General features: G+C 43.5%; 1 protein-coding gene across 1 annotated transcript in view; it reads right to left on the bottom strand.

Annotated features, from left to right (window-relative positions):
* Positions 1–24,093, bottom strand: part of mob2a (MOB kinase activator 2a) — a 68,983-nt gene that overhangs the window by 9,685 nt on the left and 35,205 nt on the right. The window lies entirely within an intron of this gene.

Raw genomic sequence — 24,093 nt, 5'->3', positions numbered from 1 at the left:
CCCCAGCCCCTGCTCCCTGCCTGTATCAGTGGAGGCAGTGCACCCTGGGGTCAAGGGTTGAAAGGCTTGATACATGAGTGAGACAAATAAAACAGAGGCTCTGTTGTCTGGGACTAACGCAATCGACTGCCCAACTATCTATTTGACCCTTTTCCTGTTCTCAATTTCTCTTTACCGTCGTTTGGGTTTGCTTAACCCTTGTGTTGTCGTCCCGTCCACCACGAACCTGTCGTCCTTCTGAGTCAATACTGAAAATGAACTTTTTGGGGGCGCTTTTTCCCCCCGACATTCTATTTGCTTTTCGGACGCTTTTTTTTTTTTTATTCATGTTCAATAAAACTAATTTAAATGACATTATACTTAATTTTTGGGTTTAGAAAAAGCTAGAATTATGAATTATTTTGATTAAAACCCATTTCATTTTTTCTCCAAACGCTATAAAATTGAATAAAAACACCCACAATTCAGTGTAAGTAATCCTTAATAATACATGCAAAGAATGTTGTATGGGTTCCATACAACTTACATGCATGCATCCACGTTATTTCTGGGCAATTGGTTGAAAGAACCCCATATTTCTGATATAAAAAAAACTTTGAAAACTGGTCAAATTTAGTGATAGACCGATTTTATCGGCCGGCCGATATTTGTAATTTTATGTGCATCGGCCGATACGCGGATGCTGCGTTCGCCGATAGTTTTTTCCCGGCATTATTTACAGAAAGGCGTCCACAGGCAGCTCTGTGTTGCTGGAGACGCTGCACCCATCCATATGATGCACTTTGCACACATAATTTGGGTGATATATGAATGTAAGATGATTGCAGAAGTGACACTGATCTGTGTTTTTGTTTGTCATTTTTAAAGAAATGGCAGAGCAGATTCCGAAAACAAATTCAGTGAGGCAGGGTTTACATTTTATGATGTAAATTGAGGGAGTAAAAGCAGTATCGGCTCCAAATACCGGCTCAAGAAAAATCGGTCATCGGCTAAGCCTAATGATGAAAAAAAAAAAACGGCATCGGCACTAAAAGATCCACATCGGCCGATCCCTAGTCAAATTTGACTTGAGGACAACACAAGGGTTAAGGACAAGGGAGTTTAAGTTTACTGGCCGAAATTTATTGTGCTTTTGTTGACCCTCATTTCCGCTCGTCTTGCGCTCACCCCCTCAATCTCCAGTTCTCAATCCCTTCCCTCACCACACCCTCTGTCAAAACACAATGATCCAGATTTGTGTTCTTGGCTCCTTCCATTTCACCTTTTCTTTCCCAGTCACACTCCCAAAAGAGAGCAGCAGCTCATAAACACTATTTTCCAGCAGCAGCCAAAACCCTTCTCACTTTCACTCGGGCTCTGCTACGACTAGTCCTGGACTTTACGGGAAAGAAGCGATGACTGGTGGGGTTTCTGCAAGGAAACTCGCAGTCCACATGCAGCCAGATATATTACAAATAGATTTTCGACAGAAAGAATAGAGAACAGACGGGGGGAGTGAGAGCTGAGGGGGAGAAAGGGATGGGGGAGAGGAGGTAGATCGACACAGGCTCAGCTGATATCCATGGGAACTAATAAACACGTACAAAACATGACAGGACTGTGGAGCACGAGGTCTCTTGGCCAGAGCACAGTGTTCAAAAGCCCTTTGCAGTTTAATGCCCCTCTCCAGGAAGCGTCGGCTGCTTTCCACCTCAGCAAACAAGGGAGAGGACTGCCAACATGCCGATGCACACAGAGCCAGCGGCTGTGCACTTTGTAAATGTTTAAGTTTCCCCCCTTTACATGTCCCGCTGTTGTCTAATTTAGCTGTCAGGAGAAATGTTTAGCTATAAACCGCCTTAGGGCCTCCTGGACCAACACTTGCACAATCACGTTCACGGACACAGACACACACACACACACACACACACACACACACACACACGACCCTGCTCAGGTTCTCATTTGTTGGGTAATGAGTCATCAAGGTATCCGGCTCTTCCTATCAGGCACCTCCTGAGTGTGTTTTTGCCTCATTTAAAAACCAAGGACACTGCAGATTACATTGCTGGCTAATTATTAATGAGTGGCCACTTTCTGTTTCACCTCTGCTATCCCGTTGCTCTGCTCTTTCGTCCTTTCCCCGCCGTCTTTTTTTTTTTTTTTTTTTAAACAATATCTTGTCTTTCTTTAGGCTTGTAGACCTATCTTCTGCTTTTTCCTCTTCATGGCTGGAGGCTTACCTGTCCAAAACCGCCTATTGTTCAGGGTCAAAAGCCGCAGGCGTCGCGGTTCTATCCTTGCCCTCTCTTGCCCTTTCCCTTCATCTTCCCGTCCCCAACAATGATCCTGTCCAATCAGCTTCCCATTCACCTCACGTGACCTCATATTTTAATTACTGTTCTTTGTATTTAAGTTGAGGCTCCTTCCAATGCCTGTTTTATCATTTGTTTCATTTTCTTCTTATCTGTCTGCCTCCTTCTCCCCCTCAAAACAGAAAAAAAAGCCTTCTTCCTGCTCATGAGGGCACAGCCAGATTTATGCGGGCCGTGTGGTTTTGCGCTGGGAGCTACATGTTCCGTCATGTGAAAGAGCTTTTCCTGATGATGGAGCCTCAGCCACAGATACCGTCAGCTCTCACAACTTTTCAAAGGCTCTGTTAAGCCCCTCAGAAAAAAAACAAAAAACTTTCGGCTCCTGTAAAAGGTTCAAGTCAGTTCTCCCCTCCCCTTTGCTTGTGAAAACATTCTGTTTCACTGAGTTATTTCCTGCCTCATTCCCTCTGTAATTTCATCATTTTCCATACAAAAACGCCTCTTGTGTACATTTGTGTGGTAAGGGGAGGTGAATATTCTGGAGCCATTAGTTTATTTTAGGATAAAGAAAACTTCCTCTCTGCCAGCACTCCTCCCTTCATACGCACATAGTCTGTCTTCGCTCACACACACACACACACACACACACACACACACACACACACACACACACACACACACACACACACACACACACACACACAGCTTTGTCTGTTCTTGGTAAAGTTCTCCGAGGGAAGTCTTTGCCATAAAAGGCAGCAGATGCCTCTTTCTCCCTCACCAGATCAGATCAGATCAGGGCAAGCCAAAAGGCAGGAGTGGAGGCAAAGTGAGGCCAGGGACAGGCACATGTCTCTCCGGGCTGAGGGGTGGGGGGGCAGCCATAGCCTGCCTGGCACCAACAGGAACCAGTCTCTGACACAGACTCCCAATCCAGAAAACCTGGTCAAACCATGCATACATATACAAAGAGCCATGAGAAAACCACGCACGTAGAGGTGGAGGACGAGAAGCAGGAAGACAGAGATGTTGGTGTTTATCGGCAATAAAAAAAAAAACTAAGGAAATTGGGTTGTATAAACGGGTGACACAGAGGTCAGTGCTGCAGAGCTGAGGAGTGACTGACCCGACAGCTGTTCAACTCTGTCTGTTAGCCACTTTCTTATCCCTTTCACTTTCCCCGCCACCTCCCCCAACCCCCTGCCGTTTTCACTCACTACCTTTCCCTCCCGTACCACGGCACTCGTACCCAACTAACACTATGTTGCACACATACACACCTGTGATTTCATGAACACACAACGCATTAGCACACATCTTTGGCTCTAGCCCCCTTGTCTCTTTTCATGGCCAACCCAGCTGGTCACGACAGCTGCGTCATGAGCCTGATCCCACCAGAGAGACCTCGAGAAAATTCGGAAGAAGTGAGTCCTATCTGGTCTGAAAGGGTGCGTCTGTGCAAGCACGTGTGTCCCACAAGTCTTTGTGTGTACACGCGCGGTCTTGATTCAAGTGTGTGTCAAACATACGTCTTTGGCCTGCATATATCAGCTGCTGTAGTTTGCCGACTGTGTGCCTGCTGAATACTAAATACACTTGGTTTAAACATAAACTTTGTGTAAAGTAGAGCCCGACCGATATATATCGGCGAGCCGATATTATCGGGCCAATAATGGGCCTTTTCCAAACTATCGGTATCGGCATTTATAATTGCCGATAAATGAATATTTAAAAAATAAAAAAAACCTTCAACCATGTTCTCAGTGTTGGCGTTGCGTAGTTTGTCCCCCAGAGGACGCTCTACAACGTCCCTGTTGGCTACGCTTGTGTTTAACCCTTTAAGTTTCATATCTTAAGTTTGTATTTTTATACATTTTATTTATCAGAACTTTAATATATTTTGATGTTCCTCTGAGTCTGTTCTGACAATAAAAACAAACAAGTTTAATTTTAAACTGCATTATATTATTTTAGTAAGGACTCATAAATAACTAATGTTAGGGAAATCTGTTCATGTTTTGTTACGCATTTCTGGATGGATGGATAGATATATATATATATATATATATATATATATATATATATATATATATATATATATATACACACACATACACACACACACACACACACACGTTATATATATATACACATATATATAGGATTTTTAAATCACAGACTATTTGTATCGATATCGGCCTTAAAAACCCTTTAATCGGTCGGGCTCGAGTGTAAAGTGGAGAAGCCTTCTGGCAGCGACACCACAAGCCTTTCTCATTTCCAGAACCTGGTTCCAATCAATCCTGTAATCACTTAGGGCCACATTACAGAGCTATGTTGGTGAATTAGTTAAGTGTTTTCTTTAAAACACTACAATTTGCTACTAAAGAGCCCTCTCTCTATGTGTACACACACACACACACACACACACACACACACACACACACACACACACACACACACACACACACACACACACACACACCCAAATAGAGGAAAAACTTCAGACCATGCTAACTGCTTTTTTCATACTCATCAAAAACCAGAAGCCTTGGGTGTTGTGTTTTAAACTGGGGCACTCTGTGATTGAAAACAACTTAAAGCTGAAACCTGTTTAACAAAAAGCCATGTAATGACTGTCCCCTTAAGTCTGTGGCTCATGCCAAACTCTATATTGCACAACCGTTGCTTGAATTGGCCCTCCTCACAGCACGAGCAACCACCCAACACTGACAACAGAGTTGACAACCATCTTTTCGCAGATGACCTGAGGGATTGACTATGAGTGCAACTGTAGAAAAATTACCCATTTATTTAAGGAGGGCAAGATGTTGCTTCATTTCAGAGAAGAATTAAATTTTTTGCAGGGATAAAGATTACCGAAAACATCTCTATACAAGACATTTTTGTTATCTCTCTGGAACAATAAAGGTCGGGACACATCAGGCCGATTATCGGCCGTGGGACAGTCTGGCGAGGTCAGTGACTCAAATCTGTTCGGTGTGTCCCGTGCCGTCGTCCGTCTGGGGGGCTGTCGGCGTTCATTTTGGCCGACCTGACATGTTCGGGAAGTCGGGACTCACCCGGAAATGATGAGCGGAATGAGGTGACTACAGTCTCTCAAAATCTGCCGAAAATCTTTTAAACTGACCTTTGTTGAGCTGAAATGAAGACAGATTCAGCAACTGCATGGCCTATTTCTCGCTTAAAATGTTCTCAGAAACACGTTTCAGTGAACTATTTTAGTACAATATGAGATGCCATGACAGTCTGCCTCTGAATTTCCGGAGAAAACAAACCCATGTGACGCGTTCGTCCAATCAGCTGCCGGTTTTCATTGATTGGGCAATATTACAGATTAGCGCCACCTGCTGTTATAGAGATGTATTACGTCTCCTCTCGTCTTTTTGGTCTGTTCTGTGGCAGTTTCTTGGACCTCGGGGATGCGACCGATCATATCGACGGAGTTTTCTGTCAACGGTCGGCCGTCGGCTATATGTATCTACACCATAAGAGATGCTCCAAGGTGCAAAGATGCTTTCCTAACAGTATACAGTACAGTATTGTTTTACTACAAAACAGCCACTGTGTTTATGATAAGGATATGAGAGATAACAAGCACCAGAGACAACAATCAGAGGTCTTCTACCAAGAGAAATCAAACAATTCTGACTGAGCTGGCCTTCAAATACCTGACGGATCAGAGAAAGAATCAATCGCATGTCAGGAAGTTGTTCCCTCCGTTGTCAACTGATTGTGGGGTTCATTGTGTTCAGGGTTTAAAAAATAAAATAAAAAACATCAATCAATAGCAACAGGATATCGCTCCAATATCAACCGATAAGACTAGAACTGAGGGAATGAACTCTGCCATGTGTAAAAAGAGGAGCTTCAGTCAGGAGGATCGGTTTTCTCCAAGCCTGGCCTCCTGATCTATTTCAGGATTCAAATTGAATGGACTCAATGGCTCTTTTCTGCGAAAAGCCACAGACAGAGGAGAGCAGGCAGCCCGAGCACACCAAAGCTAAACCACAGCAGCCATTATGGGGCTAAAAAGAGACCCGAGTTAAGGATGGACTAAACCAGAGGTTCTGCCTCGCAGTGCTCCAAGTCTACAGAGTAACTGCTCCGTCAAAGTTGTTTCTGAAGTGTCTGTGTTTAGTTTTAGTTTTTTTTTTTTTTTAAAAGGGCACTGAAAACACGTTCCGGAGGAAACAAAAACTAAGAAAGCACAGCTGCCACCACTTAATCAGTAGCATCAACAGGGGCGTCAGCAGCACTGTAAATGAGTAAATGCGAACTGTAGCCAGGGTGCAGGCCTACACACACACACACACACACACACACACACACACACACACACACACACACACATAACTATTGACCACAGCTGACTGGCTACCTCCTCTTCCCCTTGTCATTCTGTGCTAAATCCTATTCAGTGGCTCTCAGGCCTGCAGAGTATGTAAGGACCCCATGCCAGCACTATAATGGAGCCTCATCAACATCATAAAGCACGACAGGAAAGGGGTTTTTGGGTTGAGATAAGACCGAGCTGCTGGTTAAGCGCTTGAAATTGCAAGCTTGTTGGAAGAAGGTAAGCTCTGACATTGATTTGGCACAACAGGAAGTGATTGGCGTGGATGAGACTTCTCTACCCTCTTGTCAACTCGATCACTCGATCTGAACGGTTACTTAATCAAATAGTAAAACAAAGAGGGGATGTGTGTGAGTATATTGGGAGTGTAGATTTTTTTTTCTCCTCACTTTGCAAGAAACAGACAATTCTGAAAACCGGTTCAAACGTACCCAAGGCTATATATTTACTGTCAGGGGGACTGGACCTTTGAAAAGCTATCGTAGCTATCGTTTCCAGTCTAGTATTTATACCTGCATCCAAGCCAAGGGCATTTAACCATTCACTGGGAGGAGGAAGGTTGAAAGTGGAGCTATAAACAGGATGACCCAACCCCCACCCACACACCTCATAAAACTTTGTTGTTCATTTTTTTCCCCTCACGATAAAAATTATGGAAAACCCCCTCTCGTCCCTGCCAGGCAAAGGACTTAAACGCTGTATTTCCTTGTTAATCAGCTGATTTTCTTTTTACAAGTAAAGCAGTTGAGTTCCCAGAAAAATAGGAGAAGCGGAACGTGTCTCTACCTGTCACAGGTCTTTCAACAGACATAACAACATACTGTACAATAACACTCTCTGCTGCGTTACATTCTGCTTACAATCTGTTAAAAGATCCTAAGACGGTGGATATTCTTCCTTACTATCACTCCCCACCTCTTCACAGACTACAATAGGTATTAGGCCTGTGCCCTTTGGGCTGCTGTTTGAAAACACACCTGTCCCCAGACTTGAAAGGAAACTTCACCAAAGCATTAACAGGACAGTGTCCCCTGGAGGAACACACTCATAATGACGGCATGTCTTCTTTACATGACACATACTGGGTAAATACACATATAAACTGGGTTAACTATTTGCCTTACTCACAACTGCTGGGACATGAGTATTTCTTCTGAAATGGCATTGGTTCCCCATGGGGATTAATCATGACTGGAGTTGTTGTTGTGTCACTTCGTAGGACACACTAACACACTGCTAACACTTGTATTTGGGTCATGATAAATTCTTTAAGTCTTATGTCTGCTCAGTCACATTGTGGACTTTGGATGGAGGTTCAAATAAAAATGTACACAGCAATTTCTATACATTAAATATATAGGTTAAATACTTGCCACTGAGATAAAACAAGCTAAATGCTTCGAGACAGGATTTAATTAGGATTAATAGGCTTGCTATACTTAACCCTGAACATACATGTGCTCCTTATCAATTTCTATTAAAAACAACAACAAAAACAAAACAATTTGAGCTATGATTTAAAAGAATTTCCTCTTTAGGTTGTCTATGCTAAAAAGTTAACAGGAGTCTTAAATAATTGACTAGACTATATGAGGGGACAGTGTCACATTTCTCATGCTCTTGTTGAGTCTCGTTAGTGAGAGCTGCAGGATGAAGAATGAGGCGTTCAGGCTCCACGTCCCCGACCACCTCCGGCTGGTAAAGTGCTGAGAGAAGGTCTCAATACTTCTGGAATAACCGCTGAGAGGAGACAACTGTACTTATCTTTCAGGCTGAGATATAGAGGCGTGATAAAAACAGATTTAAACAAAAGCTGCCGACTTCTCCAATTTGTCTTAAGGCAGTCAACACGCGGGCTACGAAGTAAGCTTTATGGTTTCAGTTTACAATCTCTGTTAAAGTGACGGGACGTCTGTAACATTGTAAGAAAACTGCTGAAGATGAAATACGACATCGGAAAAATAAATAAATACTGTAAACAAGGCTTCTGGCTTCTGCGGAGAAAAGCAGCATTATAAGACATTAACAAAAGTAAAACGTTATTTACTCGGACAACACGGCTCTCCCGGTCCGCCGAAGCTTCATAAAAATATATAAAAATGTCACATTAACAGTACAGCCTTGACTCCGAAGTTATTAGCAGACGGCACTTAGTCAAGTTATAACAAGAACGGAGTTTTACCTTAGTACTCTTCCGACTGCCTGAAGCACCATTTTGCAACTTAGTCCGTTTTTGGAGTTTCTCTGAGAGTGCATGTCCGTCTTATCTCCAGAAAAGGAGCAATAATCTCCGACCATAATTTAAAACATGAAGATATGATGGCAGATTATCTCCGTTTCAGATTTTTGCAGTCTGACCAAATCACACCAGGGTTCGACCTATCTGAAGCTTTGACCGAACTACACAGCAAATAGAAAAACTTTGTCAAGTCTGCAGTAGGCTTCCCCTGTTGTCAAATCAGCGAAGAGGAGAGGGCTCGGTGGGCGGGCTGTGGTGACGTCGAAGTCTGCCCATGTGGACATTGTTCGTGCATCTGCCTAAGGTGTAGTTACAATGTAGCAACAGGTGGTCATGTAGTAACTGCGGATTATAATGGAATAAAAAGGGTGTTGCTAAATTTTATATGCCTGCAATAGAACATGTTTAAATAAACATGACTTTTACGAGGACAATACATAAAGTAAGTAAATATTCTCAGCAGCCCAAGAGCTAGTAGACATAACTCCTAATGTATCAGTTTATCAGCCATTGCATTAATGACCCAGAAATAAGCTTTGAACCCAAGAGGGTTTCTTAAATAACCAATCTCCTAATACTCCAAAAAGTATTTTGTCACTATAAATGCACATCAGGAAAATGTGCAAACTCATTTGCTTAGACTAAAATGTGGTTGCAAGGTCCAGAAAAAAAAGATAGTTGGACCTTAAATTAGGATTATTTAGTTGAACCACTTTTTGTCTTTATTTATTTTTCTCGGTTAGATTAGCCATTAAAACAACAATGAAACAGAAAAACAGGGAAAAGCATGGCTAAACCAAACAAATCTGAAGAGAGGATACCAGGTCTACCGCTACAATGCACACAAGCTGCAGTTAAAACGGTGTTGTGTATTGTCACAGTGTGTCACTTCTTTCCGTGTTAGAACTGGTGCCTTGTTAAGCAAAGTGTGCGACATTCCTCCTGTTGATTCTGAACTTCCTCTGAAATCTAACTATGACGGGCTGGCTGCAGTCCTGACATGTTCAAACACGTCAAAGCTGAGGAACCAGTGAGGTTACCAAACAAAGCCAGTTTGAGAGCCAAAGGCAGACTCATATGAATATCTCGAGGTTCCTGTGTGTCTGTTGGGGGGAGGGAATTGTTTGTAACAATTTTTAGAAGCTTCATATTATGGTCATGCTAGAAGAGTCTGATGTGAATTCTAATTAAATTGTCAACATAAGGCTGAGCCAAAAACACCCAAGTACAAAATGAAAAAAATATAAAAGAGGAAATAAACAGTGGGAGTCGAACGACTCATGAGAAGATTTCAACTAGTGTTGCAGCACCATCCTTCCCTCGCCCTTCTTCCCTCTAATTATTGCCTCTCAACAAACCGCCTCTCTTATTCTCTCCTCTATTGCTCTCTTCACACATTTCTCCTCCCTTTCTTGGCTTGTTTTACTTGCCTCTCCTTCTCATTGTCTCTTCTTCAACAAGTCTGTTTTTTTTCCCTCTCTGGCTCCTCAGACAAAACTTGTTGGGCCACGGTGGAGCTGCAGATGTGTGAAACCAGCTGGCTGCTGTAGCATGGTCAGACAATAAAGACACACTAATCTGTGGGACCTGTGGAGCTATGTGCACTCCTCGTACGCGGGTGGGCGCAAGTAGCCGAGTGAGGAAGATAAAAGAGATTGTGAGGGTGTTGTATGTGAGGACTGTGCTTATGTGTGTGTGCGTGTATGTATGGGAGTGTGTAATTTATGTGCGCAGAGGTGCGTGTAGTGCCTGCAGACATGCTGGTGGATCATATTTACTGTAGACTGTTTGACCCTCTGAGGCACCACTTGTTTGCGTTTAAATGCGATCCAAAGAAATGATCTAAAAAAGGGTCATAAGAGGGGTCTGACAGGGGCCTTTCTCTGCACTCGCATCCTACATGACTGACTGCCCTATTCTCACCACAAAAGGGGTACGACTGGGGTATGGTGGGTGGAGTTGGGTTATCCGGGGGCCCAGTGATAGGCTCCTGCTGTGGTCGTGGGAGACAGAACAGGGCACTGCCTTTTCCCCTGGTGCTAAATATAGCACTGGTCTGACTGGCCCATAAAGAATACAGAGAACAGTGAAAAGAGAGGGAGGAGGGGCCATGCCGTGTGTGTTGGAGTGTGTGATAGAGTATGTGTGTGTGTGTATGCACAAATAAGTGAGCAGCTCAATCAGTGACTGTGTGTAGGGAGATGAGTGACTGAGCTGGTGAGGGGATGTTGGGGGTCTGTGAACAGGGCCCCCGTTTCAGAAAGCAGGTTTAGTGAGAACTCTGAGTTTGTTAACCCCGAGATGAGGGAAACTCTGGGCTTTCCGTTTCAGAAAGGGAGGTTATTTAAACCGGAGAAGGAGGGGTTACTCCAGCCCGTTTCAGAAAGAGAGGTAACTTCACCACGTGTTGGTTTATTAACTACTTTAGGCCGATTCGAAAACGTTTTTTTTTTCCTCGAACGTGCATGTTCTTTTTGTCGACGATCCCGTTGATGAAAGAGCTGTATGACATCGCAGCGAGATAAACATACGTTGGGAGATGATATTGTGTGTATATTATGATATTATATATGTAGATACCTCATCCGTCCTCATATCACTAACGTCACCCATCGTGGACATGCTCTTACATCCCGGCACATCCTTTGTGTCGCATTACGTTTATTGCAAATGCAGAGCTGTCTGTGCCTCGCTCTGAAACAGTTTTTTTTTTTAAACGTTTTTGTTCCCTGGACACAAACCAGTGAGAGCCATTAAAAAGAATTAAATGATTACAAATTATAATTCTGTTAATGACATGGTGCTGCAGCCTCAGAATGGGATTAGTAGTAGCGTACTTTTTTGCCCGCAGGATTGCACCTAAATGAAATTATAGGTGTAATACCATTCCAGTTTTCACCACTAATATTATAAGTTACCTGTGATTAAATATGAAATGAATACACTATATTAGAGCTTACGCATTGACTCGAGCAGCAATTTTCTCCCACACCAATTCTCGCTATTTTGCCGCAGCAGCCGTGTTGCTTTTTTAACAAAATATAGCCTACATTCAAACTCGCTGCATGTGCGTATGAGTAGTTCCACTTCGAGAGGGATAAAGTATGCCGACCGAGCAACGGGCCCCAGGTGTGAGAGAGGTTCGTGGAAGGGACTGGGGTTGTTGTATCATATAGTTAGAGCTGAGTATATATATATATATATATATATATAAAAATATCAATGTTTTTTTTTTTATAGCAACTAAAATGTATATGCAACATTGGAAACTGTTCTGCAAATGGTCATTAAATGTCTGGTCAGCTTTGTAATCTTATCAAATAGTTGTTATAGTTGATACATGGAAGTACGCATGTGCTACTTGTGCCCACCCAAGAGAAAGCAGCGTGTTGCTGTAATGGAATCCCGTGTTCCAAGGAACTTTCCATTCATTTGTTTCTAACTATTGGATCTGTGTGGTCACTGAAAATACAAGACATCCATTCAAGATCACTGGGGCTTGGCCTGGGCCTCTCCATTCAATGCAGAGCTCAGGCATTAAAGTTAAAATAGCAGGTGTTTTTATTTTATTTATTTTTTTTAAACTTAAAATGACCTATTCTTCAGTTAAACAGGTAATATGTAGCCAGACCTGTAGTTTGTCGTGCTATGCGAACAGAGCAGAGAGACATTGTCATTGAGCTGCATATGTGGCCCTTCTTACACAACGTCTGACGTGGATGGAAACCACCGGCCACATACCATCGTCTGGAGAACAGAGGTTTACTCTCTCTTTTCTGCTAACGTCACAGTCCCGTTCCCTTTGGCTATGCAGCCAAGACATGGCATCACTCATCTGCTACCTGCTCTCACCAAACCAGATGTTTGCTGGCACAACGTAAAGTCCAGCCTTTAACGGGGTGCACTAGCGGCACGGATACGAGTTAAAACCGCCTGCTTCTGATAACATAGTCATTTCTTTGTGGGATGCTTAAAAACGTTGACGGTTTACATTAGAAATTAAAAGATCTTTTTAACGATAAAGAAGTTATGTACATAAAAACAACATTTTTCAGATTAGATGAACATAGAACACCATGTCTGCCTAGAGACTCAACCCCTTGTAGCCTGACTATTATCAGCAATAACAAGCTGCTCCAGGTGTGCTACCCTTATCAAAAGACACCCACCCTGGAGATACAGGCAGAAGGTAAAGATTTAATTAGAAAACACATCACTCATTAAAAAGATGGGGAGGAGAAGAACTAAAGGCAGTTTATGGAAAACACTGACGTCACTGGCCTTGTGACCGATGGATGTGTCGAGTGAGTGAAATAACAATACGCACGATAACTACAGTAGTAACAACTCAGCCCATCAGATAACCCAAGGAAAATAAAGACCGCGGTGGAGAAAAATTTAAGTAACGCTGAGAAAGTTGAATGTTGAAAGAAATATGTCATACTGGTATGTTAAAAACTCAAGAACAAAACTGCGGCAACGTTTTGCCATCTACTGATATAGGAGAGAGACACTGGACTGTTACAACTACAACAAAGCCAGCAAAAAAAAAAAAACATTCAAAGCTGTCCAAAAGTGTGTTGGCCTGCAGCGTTTTCTTCACTGCTGAGAGAGAGAGAGGGATGGCTGGTCCAACAGGTTGGGTCTGAAAGTCAGCGGACATTCCACCTATTCGAGACAAAGAAAACACTGAATCCAGGCCAGCAGCAGATGAGTCACAACCGCAGCAAGATGCGCCTTGGGGCCTGGCAACAGCTCAGTCCTTGCACTACCTAAGCAAATCTCCATCCAGGATCAAAATGACAAACGGATCAGGCGGCTAACCGTGTTAAAACCAAAATGAATAAATAAAAATCAGAGTAGTTCCAAGTTACTCTGTAAGACCTTCAGTTGGCGTTGCGTTCTGGGTGTGTGGGAGTGGTGTAGCATGTTTAGGTAAGGTCTTAGCCAGTGAAAACAGTCCAGACTGAATGTCTTTAGTGGCTGGGGCTTTTTCTATAGGCCCGGATAAAAGGTCAGCAGGGCCAGGAGACACTCTGCCCGCTGAACCCAGCGACCTAACCAGCAATACTAACCTCCTCAATTAGACAAAAGAGAATAGTTTATGCTGCCACATCAAAAAAATAAATAAATAAAAAAACTTAATTACTAACTAATTATAGTTAAAATACATTATCTGCCTGCCACCTTCTCCTTCTAAAACATGAAAGAGCTGATTTGAGAAAAGGCAAATCAGCCCAACTAGGTCCCAGAACCAACTTCACCTACCTTCCATTACAAACGGACTGTGTGCGCTGCACGAAATACAGAGTATGTGTGGCCTGTACAGTATCAAGCATCTGTAGAGTGTATGTCGGTGCATGTGGAGACAAAGCCTCATCCAAAATATGCAGCATCAAACTTGGCAAGCAAGAGTCTACCTCTGCACTTTATGAACCTTTTCACTTTGACTTTTTTTAACATGACGCTCGTGTCAAACACACTGCATAAAGACCCAATGCTATTATCACTACGGTCACATCAAGCCTTTAAAAAAAGGTGGATCAGGGTATCAATAGTTCTTGCTCATCAGTTTTTTTTTTTTTTTTAAACCTATCTTCTTCCTTTCCACCTTCAAAAAGGTCCACTGTGTAGGAAGAAGAAGACTCCTGTTCCTGAAATTTGGATTTTGAATACGTGTGGTCCTCGGGAAGCTACGATACCCATTAGCAGCATTAGCAGCACCTGTGAGTTTATCATGTGACAGCGAAAACGCGAAAGGCGGAGCAGTAGGTCCTGTATGTCCCTTACCGGCTAACGTATTTCCAAGATGGCGCATAAATATGGAGCGTCTACCCCAGTTCACGCGAATGCAAATGTAAAATTTCAAGCCAAAAGGAATACTTGGAATTGATGGTGTTGGTAAATATTCATGAAAAAGGTTTGTGAACGGGCAACACAGATTTTTGATAATTGACAACTAAACACGTTACACACTGGACCTTGAAGTCGTATTTCTCTCTTTGCATGTGCGCCCCTTTTTTCCCCCCTGGCTTCATCTCTCCTTTGCTCTACATTCCTGTAGGGGAAGGGCTGCATGCAAAGACATGCCATCGCTCTCTGCATACACAGCCTGGCCAAACAAAGGAGAGTAGAGAAGAGCTGAGGAGGAAGAGCAACACGAAGAGTGAACTAAAGGAGGTCAAGAGCAGGAGATCTAAGATGTTTAGTTTGACTTGGCTTTTCTTGTTTGGGAGGTAGGTGTGTGCACTTCATGAGCAAACATTAGGGTTCAACTTCACGCTCCATTTAACAGCAGCAATGGCACAAAGGAAAAACACTTGACGGCCTAATTGCTCTCATAATCCAATTAGAAGTCCGATTAGGTGGGATTTTGAATTGATGTTTCTGCATACTTTCTGGCACTGATGAGATTTCATAAAAAGGAAGAGAAAGTAGCCAAGACAGGAGGCCGCGTTCTGACTGGTTTATGACCAAAGGAAGAGAGGGCTTTAGCAAGATGGAAGACAGGAGATGAGAAATACCAGACTCCTGTCCAGACGTTCATAAATCACCATCCCCATGGATACTGCTTAGATTAAATTGCGATCATATCAGCGGGAATGGGCCAGAATGGAATATGAAGAGCAGACAAGAATGAAATGGAAGAAGGCAAAGGACGAGGAGGAAGGAAGTGAGAAAAGGGGGGAGCAGCTAAGATTAGTTAAGCGAGAGGGGTGAAGAGAGGGCAACAGAGGAGCGGGGAATTGAAAAACAGAACGGAAAAAGGACAGTGAAAGAAAGATAGTTAGGATGAGAGGAGTGAAAGAGTTTGGCTTAGTGTGGGAGGTTGTCATGGCATGCCTTGGCCGCTCGCTGCACTCCTCCCTACATTCTTTAGCAGGGGGAAGAGTCTCGATCCATCCCCCAATTGGCCACCTGGGTAGCCAAACACCTGTCTGTCAAGCACGCGTACCTGTGAGCCGTGATTCTCAGGTGCAAGGTCAGCTAAGACACGATGGCCAAGGTGGAAGAGAGACACGTGAGGTGGCTAACCTGTGGACATGATGCTGCATCACAGGTATTCATATAGCACGGCCAGAATGGGACTTTGTCCCCAGGCCTGCAGGTTAAAGGGGGAATGGTAACGATGCTTTCTATCCTGCTATTGACGTCACAAGTTTAATCACAGGACAAAGGGGACTGGGGCACAAAGGCAGTGTGGAGAAGTGGGTGTGCTGTGCACTTATATGATGACTTATATCTTATAACAGAGGAGCTAGGGAACCCATCACTGCCAGATAGTAAGAGGATTCAAGATAATGTGAGATCTGCTTATGAACTGTCCTTACAGTTGAGGTTCAGGGTGCATTATTGACTTTGGAAACCGGATTAGAGAAAACAATCGGACCACGTGGTTCATTTAGTAGCTGTTCTTGATCAAATCAAATTATCTTTATCAGAAGATGGAGTCTGCCAAGTTGTCACGGAATTGTAGTGGTTTGCATTTCCTTTTTTCAGAACATTTTAAAAAAGGACTTCTCATCAATGCTGTGCGTTCAAACTGAAGGCGCTCATCATATCTGAGTTATTAAACTCAGCGTAGGAGTGAGCATGTGTTATGCCTTGTACATTAATGGAGGAAACAGAAAAGGTTACTAAAGGCTACACATCTTCCCAGAACTCCAATAATCCTCAAAAAAGGAAAAGAATGTGGCTTTTCCTGGGAAGAATATGATAACCTTGGCACTGAGGTTAGGACACACACACACACACTTACCATGCTGATCTTACAAATGCAGATAAAATCCAGAACATTTCTGAACCAAACCAAAACATTACTAACAGATTACAGCTCCAATGTAACACAACAGTGAGCAGGGTGGTTTGGATGTAGTGCTGGGCCTGTGAGAGAGGAACATTCCTTCACACACACACACACACACACACACACACACACACACACACACACACACACACACACACACACACACACACACACACACACACACACACACACACACACACACACACACACACACACACACACACACACACACACACACACACACACACACACACACACACACACACACACACACACACACACACACACACGAGAGCAACACTGCCACCTGGTGGCACAAAATGTAGGTGTGCACAAATCAGGTAAATTGAGTCAAAAACATTTTGAAACCTGCTCATATTATGTTAATTTTTTTAGAGGTTTTATCAGAATAGGTTTACATGGTTTAATGTTAAAAAAAAAAACACCATATTTTTGTTGTACTGCACATTGCTGCAGCTCCTCTTTTCACCCTGTGTGTTGAGCTCTCTGTTTTAGCTACAGAGTGAGGCATCTCACTTCTGTTCCATCTTTGTTGGGAGTCGAACATGCGCACTACCTAGGTAAGGACTACTAGCCAGTCAGAAGCATGAGGGAGTGCCATGCTAGCAGCTAGGCGAGCATTATAACGTGTGTTACAAAGTGACGCACGTTCGTCATGGAAGTAAAGGCTGGACTACAATAGAGCTGTTTGTGAACAGTGTTTTCTGTTGGAGATGGTAAGTGCCTTTGGGGGGGGACTTTGGGCTGTTTCACTTTGGAAGCCTATTACATGCACAAAAAATATATATAACACAATAAAGGAAAGGGAAAACGCCAAAAAGCATAAGCACTTTAAGAGCAGAAACCTGACTTTGGCGAGAAAAGAAGAAAGTTGAGAGTAGGCTACATCACCATGAACAGTGCACCCTTGAAAAGGCCTCTAACTGCAGAAATTGTCTGTAACTTACACAACCTAACAGCTAGACGGAGTTTTCCATTCCACTTTTCGATTCCAGGTTTTATAATAAGGGTGTGGATGCTCTCTCTCTCTGTGTGTGTGTGTGTGTGTGTGTGTGTGTGTGTGTGTGTGTCTTGTGACACTTGAAACAGAACCAGCACTATGCTGACATCTTTTGAAGTCTGTAAAACGTATTGAGTTGTTACTGCTGGTGTGGCTAAGTCATACAAAGAACATAAGAGAATGCAGAAGTGTGAAACATTAAAATATACATAAAGCAACAGTACAGCAATTATACGGCGAAACCTATGAGCAGGGAGAGGTGAGGTTTGGGGGGCAAGAAGACGGGAATTTGTGACGTAAAGAAGAGATGCAAAGGGAGCGGTGGTCAAACACATGCTGCTGTTTGCTCAGGAGCACAAGAGGAGCTCTGTGTGTGTGTGTGTGTGTGTGTGTGTGTGTGTGTGTGTGTGTGTGTGTGTGTGTGTGAGCAGTAGAGAGTACGGTGGAGGGGGCTGGATGGACGAGAAAGACCAGCATGAACCACAAGGATAGTAGTAAGTGAAGAGGAGGTGGCGGGAAAAGGATTTGGGTAGCACCCATGTTTGCACTAGGGGTGTTTGCACTAGGGGTGTGTGTGTGTGTGTGTGTGTGTGTGTGTGTGTGTGTGTGTGTGTGTGTGTGTGTGTGTGTGTGTGTGTGTGTGTGTGTGTGGAGAATAGTGGGGTAGGCCTTGAGGCTTCAGAGCTCTTTCTTTCATGGTCCTAAGAATAAAAGAATAAAACAACAAAACCAAAGAGCAATGCCAGTGTGGATTGCCAAGACTGTCTGCAGGTAGGAACCCCTTTAGTCAAAGCAGCAGAGAGGGGATCATAGTATAGAGAGTATACAACACACTCACACAAGAGCTCCACCAGGCCAGAAGGTGAAGCGCAAAATCTACCGAATCATCTAACTTCTACAAAATAGTTGAGCTGCAAAGTCTACAAGGGGCTCTTGAGGAGATGGGACAGAACCAGAGCACACAAAGACGGCACTGTAGGGACTGTTGCTGGGTCTTAGAAGCAAATGATGGAGAGATAAAGAGGGTGTGGGGTTGATGCACACAGTTTGGGTTTCTGTTTTGTTTTTTGCTTCAAGGCTGTGCATGTCCACCCTGATACAGCTCATTAACTCCTAAGTGAGGGCATTTAGTCACACATTTCCTACCGAGGGGAATGTGGATGTGACCTAAAGCACTTCCCAGAAAAGGCTCATACCAACACACAGACTTAAAATGTACAAAATGTTCCCTTAACATGGAAGTTTAAAGCGGCGCCGACGGCCTGACGAACCATACTGCACCACAGCGGGGAATGAGTGACTGATTGATGTCGAGCAGACACCGTTCGTCTCTGCTCGAGTGACTGTGTCGACATTTTTTACATGTCACTCACCGACTCAAACGGAGCGTGACCAATGACATGAGGCAACTATGCGAAAAAAAATGTGAAATCGTGAAGTCATCACGTCAGCAGAAAAGATAATGATTTAAAAAACAGATGATAAGATCAACCAACTAAAGAGCTCAAGTCAAATCGCATTAACACACAGAAATCGGTTTCTAGGTATATTACATAACCGGTGCAGCGGGGATTCTGCATTCTCTCGGCCCGTGAGATGCAAACAATAACAAGCGGAGATGAGGAATGAAATGAGAGGTTTAGGGGACCCTTTTCCGAGGGGTAAGTCTCTATTTCCTGCATCAGCAGACAGTACAGGTCTGTCAGGCATGTGAGCATACAGCTAGGATGGTATTTGAGTTGTTATTTTGCCCCAGCCAATGCCCTGTTTGCTCTTCAACCCTGAGGACATGGAACTAACTTACTGAGATGGAGCTACTAACAAATTATAAAGTTGTACAGATCTATATACAAATCTTTAAATGATATCTTTACTTTTTTTATAGCATTTCTGAAAAAAAAGTATCTTTTGTAAAGCTAGCATAACTTTTGTACATTTGTCACTGCAATTTTATATCTATTTGAGATTTATTTTAAAAGGTTCAGTAGGACATAAGGCAGATTGTCTGTGAAAAAAAAGAAAACAAAATTGTGCTCCTCTGCCTCCCCCTAGTGCTCTTAATGGCATTTGCAAGTTTCACCACGCCTGAATGAAAACAACCAATCAGAGTCGAGGAGCCTCTAATGCAGCGTCAGTGACCGCTCGCGAACTGTGATCAAACCGTAAAATTAGGCAGCGCTGATCAAATACAGAAATCCAGATTCTGTTTCTGCATTGCATATTTTTCGCCTCAAATGTTTTCAGAAAAACAGGCAAAGCAGTAACAGAATCTTGATTTATTTTTGATCGGCGCTGCCTGATTTTACAATTTGACTGCAGGTCATGAGCAGTCATTGAACAGCCATGAGGAGCACCAGGACGAGGCAGAGGGATGTGATTTTTTTTCTCCCCAGATGATCCGATTCTAGAGTCAGGATATATAGAGACAGTTTGAGCAAGTTTTTATAAAAGTTACCAACTGTAGCTTTAAATCAGTGTTTGGGTATTTCAATAGTTTATTTATTAAGTTCCAGTCATACACAAATAAATATTCATTTTCATGCAGAGTATTATTTTTTAGGAAAAGTTGACAGTTAAAATAAAAAATAAAAAAATAAAAAAAAGTCTATAAATAACAGAAACACCTCTCTCCTATCAGTGAATAGCGTGGGCTACTGAGAAAACACTCCGTGCACCGTCTCATTAACACTGTTCCCTGAAGATGGGAGTGTGCGAACATTATGTGTATATCAGCTCGAATGCATTTTGCACAGTCGACCGTTATCAGGGGAGAGAAGCGCTAGAGTCGTCACAGCAGAAAAGCAGAGGCTCTCTGAGAGGCTGGTTGGCTTTCAAAAACAGCTAACTCACATCTGCTGCTCTGCTTATCACAACAACCGCACGGTCAAACTGAGAGAACAAGGGCATTTTTACAGAGTACAGCCAGTGCCTCCCCGACACACACACACACACATTTTTAAAATGAATTAGTACTGCTTACGCATTCCCGTGCTTGATTAAAAACCATAATCAAATACACTCACATATATTATCTTGTACCCGATTTAAAAACAGCAGTCCATGGTGCATTCTGTTCTCTTCAAATAGCGATGACTCAGGAGCTCGAGTACATCAAGCAAAAACAAAAAATAACATCTTAGAAGGTTAAGAAAATAAAAAAAAACTTCTTAAGTGTTCAAGGGTGTAAGTTTACCCCAAAATCCTAAGAGGGCAAGGAAAAAAACTCAACAACCCCCTTAGATGACTAGACGAGATCTTGCTACCATCTGATAGCAGAGGAAACTCTGGTCCATTGTGTGAGTTTGATTAACACTGAGTGGATGAAGGCGTAGGAAGCTGTTACACCCAAGTTTGGGCAAAGAGGTGAAGAAAAGCATGTGACGGAAGGAGGCCAACAGATTAACTAACCAACCAAAAAACCAAAGCTGGTGGAAAATATGAGTGAGTCAGTGCTTCCTTGTAGGACGTTCTGGTGAGCCTGTGTGCATCTTAACCACTAATTAGCTTAGAGGTGCACAGAGTATGGTACCTAAATGAATGTGGGGGGTGTGGCATAAAGCAACACCTCTCCTGCCCAGAGGGGGAAGTCTGATCTCTCCGAGGAAGATACTTGGAAGGGAGGCGAGCATGATTTAACCACCAGAGCCTCCCAGGATATTATCCACCCATAACAACAACAACAACAACTACTCTGCCACAAAACAACAGTAGCTCAACAACAAGAGGTAGTGATGGCCCACAGCAAGTCCCATCACACAGAGCACTGACACAACACCAGAATCAGAAAAGGGGTTTTTGCCAAGTAAGTAACACTTGGAGTGTTACACGGACTGCGATAAACTCTTTTTTTTTTTTTGAGACAGAAGAAGTGGTGATGCCTTGCCCCCCCCCGGTAATTAGCTATGACAGCAGATCACGTTAGAAAGGGGGATGTCAGTAAATATCATGTCTCTGGGGGCTAATCAGGAGCAAGGCACGCTGTTGTGTACGTGTTTGGCAGAGGGCAGAGCGGTGTTGCTAGGTAGGACGCGGTAATGGCGTCATGTGTTTCTGCGTCGCGGCCACAACAGAGGAGAGGAAGGGGTGTGCTAGGGAGGGGAGGAAGCTTGGAGACAAAAGGAGAAGAGGCAGTGAAAGTAAAGGAAATTCCTGGACAAAGAAAGCCACGCATGTTTTGAGCCTTGAGGGAATTGCTGAGAGGACAGTGAAACCACAGCGAAGCCCTGTCCTATGTCAGAAACTGGCATGGAGGACTGACTTCTTCTTTTTATTTTATTTTTTTACATGCTCAACAACACATGTGCTACCAAAGAAAAAGCATGCCTGTCGTCTACAGATGCTGCATCAATGAGAGAGGGAAGGAAGTGGGTGTAGGCAGGCAGCTGCTGCCGGCGTCAGAATGGGAAAATGAAAGAGAGACGGACAGAAAGGAGACACAAGAGAGGTCAAATCAATAGATGTCCTTGGAGCAGCGAGAGCAGGGACGTATGTGCCCCTCCACCGCTGCTGCGGCACAACGTCAGTTCGATGACGAGCGCTGACGTGCACAGTTTCTTCCGCCCTCCACAGATGTATCACACCCTATGGTAAAAGGATGAGCTGTAGCGGGAACAATGACATTTTTTATGGAGCAGATGAGATCTGCAGCTCTCAACACTATGAAGTTGAGCATGTGTGTGCATGCCTGTCTGTCTGTCTGTCTGTCTCCTGGCCAGGGGATTCAGGTGTAAACAAGGCTTGGGACTTTGGTCATAGTCGTAGTATTGGTGGAAGTTTACTTGCAGTGAATGATCTGATGCAGGGATGGATGAGTGGTTGGTGGGTGGTGGGGAGGGTTTCAAGTGCATTGTGCACATCTTTTTGCAACACAAAATAGAGCTGGGCGATAGGTAGAAAATCAAATACCACGGTATTTTGGACCAAATACATCAATGTCGATATTGTCGGCGATATTGTAGGGTTGCCTATTGGTGCTTTCACAAACGTTTAGATAAATAACCATCAGTAATGTGGATATAATGACTAAGTGGGTATAAAACACCTAAAACGGTCTGGTAAGTTCAGAAAATGACATCACTTTACTGTCATGTAGCATTTAAAAACAAGAAAAGACAACACTTATGTTATATCACGATATCCAAAATTTAAGACGATACTATAGCTTCATACATCGATGTCGATATAATATTGATGTATTGGTCCAGCCCTAACACAAAAGACTTAAAAACCAATACTGCAACTAAAGCCCATAAACCATTGGCAGAAATCAGAAGAGCTCCAGTGGTACAAAAGGGTATTTAAGTCAAGTCCTTGTTTGACCGGCAGTCGCCCCCCCGTACGTGAACATAATAATTGTTTTGAACGTCACCTCAGAACATGCTGGAGTCAGCACACTGCAGCTTCCCTGCTCGCTCCCGAGCAGCCTCTTCACCACACCTACTCTTGGATTAAATCTCATTAAGTCTCACAAGGAGCGAGTTCAACGTGTGTGCCACGAATCTGAACGTGACATAGGTGGGATCTAGCTGTGCTTTTAAAAAGGTGTGAAATATGACAATCTGTTCAAATGAAGTTGCACTTCTGGAAGCTACTTAAAAAGTTTCCTTGTCGTTTTTTTCTCGTCTTCCTCTCCAGCCTATCCTTGGTAACAGCGCCATGTCAGATAGTAGATAATTGAAACAAATGAGGGGGCACAGCTGCCAAAAGGCACTGCAGCACAGAGGCAATTACACAGCTATGCAGGCGAGTGTGTGTGTGTGTGTGTGTGTGTGTGTGTGTGTGTGTAGGTTTTAGCTTGAGACGGAGAGCGAATAAGTAAGGCTTACCTACTGACCACCACCTTCTCCATTCAATTAGGCTGCACCAGACCACCCCCTCCCTCTCACTCTTGCCTGGGACAAACTCGATAAACAGGAAGTGAGGCGCCGAGCCACTTCCTGTCTCTCTTTAAAATGGGCCTCTTGTTCCCAGAAGCAGCACAGAGAAGCCATGGGCCGCTGCAACAACTGCTACGACCAATTTCCCTGCCACATTTACAGCACATTCAAACCCTCCAGGCTGTTGTTTTGATACTGAATTCTGTCTAACCCTTTTCCTGCCACCTGACCAACCTACAAACCGAGCCAAAACACAATGAAGCCATTCTCCACTTGCCAATTGGGCCACCAAGCAGCTGTGAGTTTTTCCATGCTTACAGGGCACCTGCTGCCTCACACAGACAACTTCTCCTCCGCTACGCTGCACCTACTATTTGTCTGATCAGCACTGATTAGATGTTCTAAACATATAGTGTGTTCCCAGGTGTGTTATAGTTCTTTTTTTGGAATGTGTTTACAGTATGTGAATTAAGTTGTT

This window comes from Perca fluviatilis, chromosome 8, assembly GCF_010015445.1.
Source record: "Perca fluviatilis chromosome 8, GENO_Pfluv_1.0, whole genome shotgun sequence".
NCBI classification, from domain to species: Eukaryota; Metazoa; Chordata; class Actinopteri; order Perciformes; family Percidae; genus Perca; species Perca fluviatilis.
The sequence above is the reverse complement of the archived record's forward strand: the minus strand, read 5'-3'. Positions and strand labels throughout refer to the sequence as shown.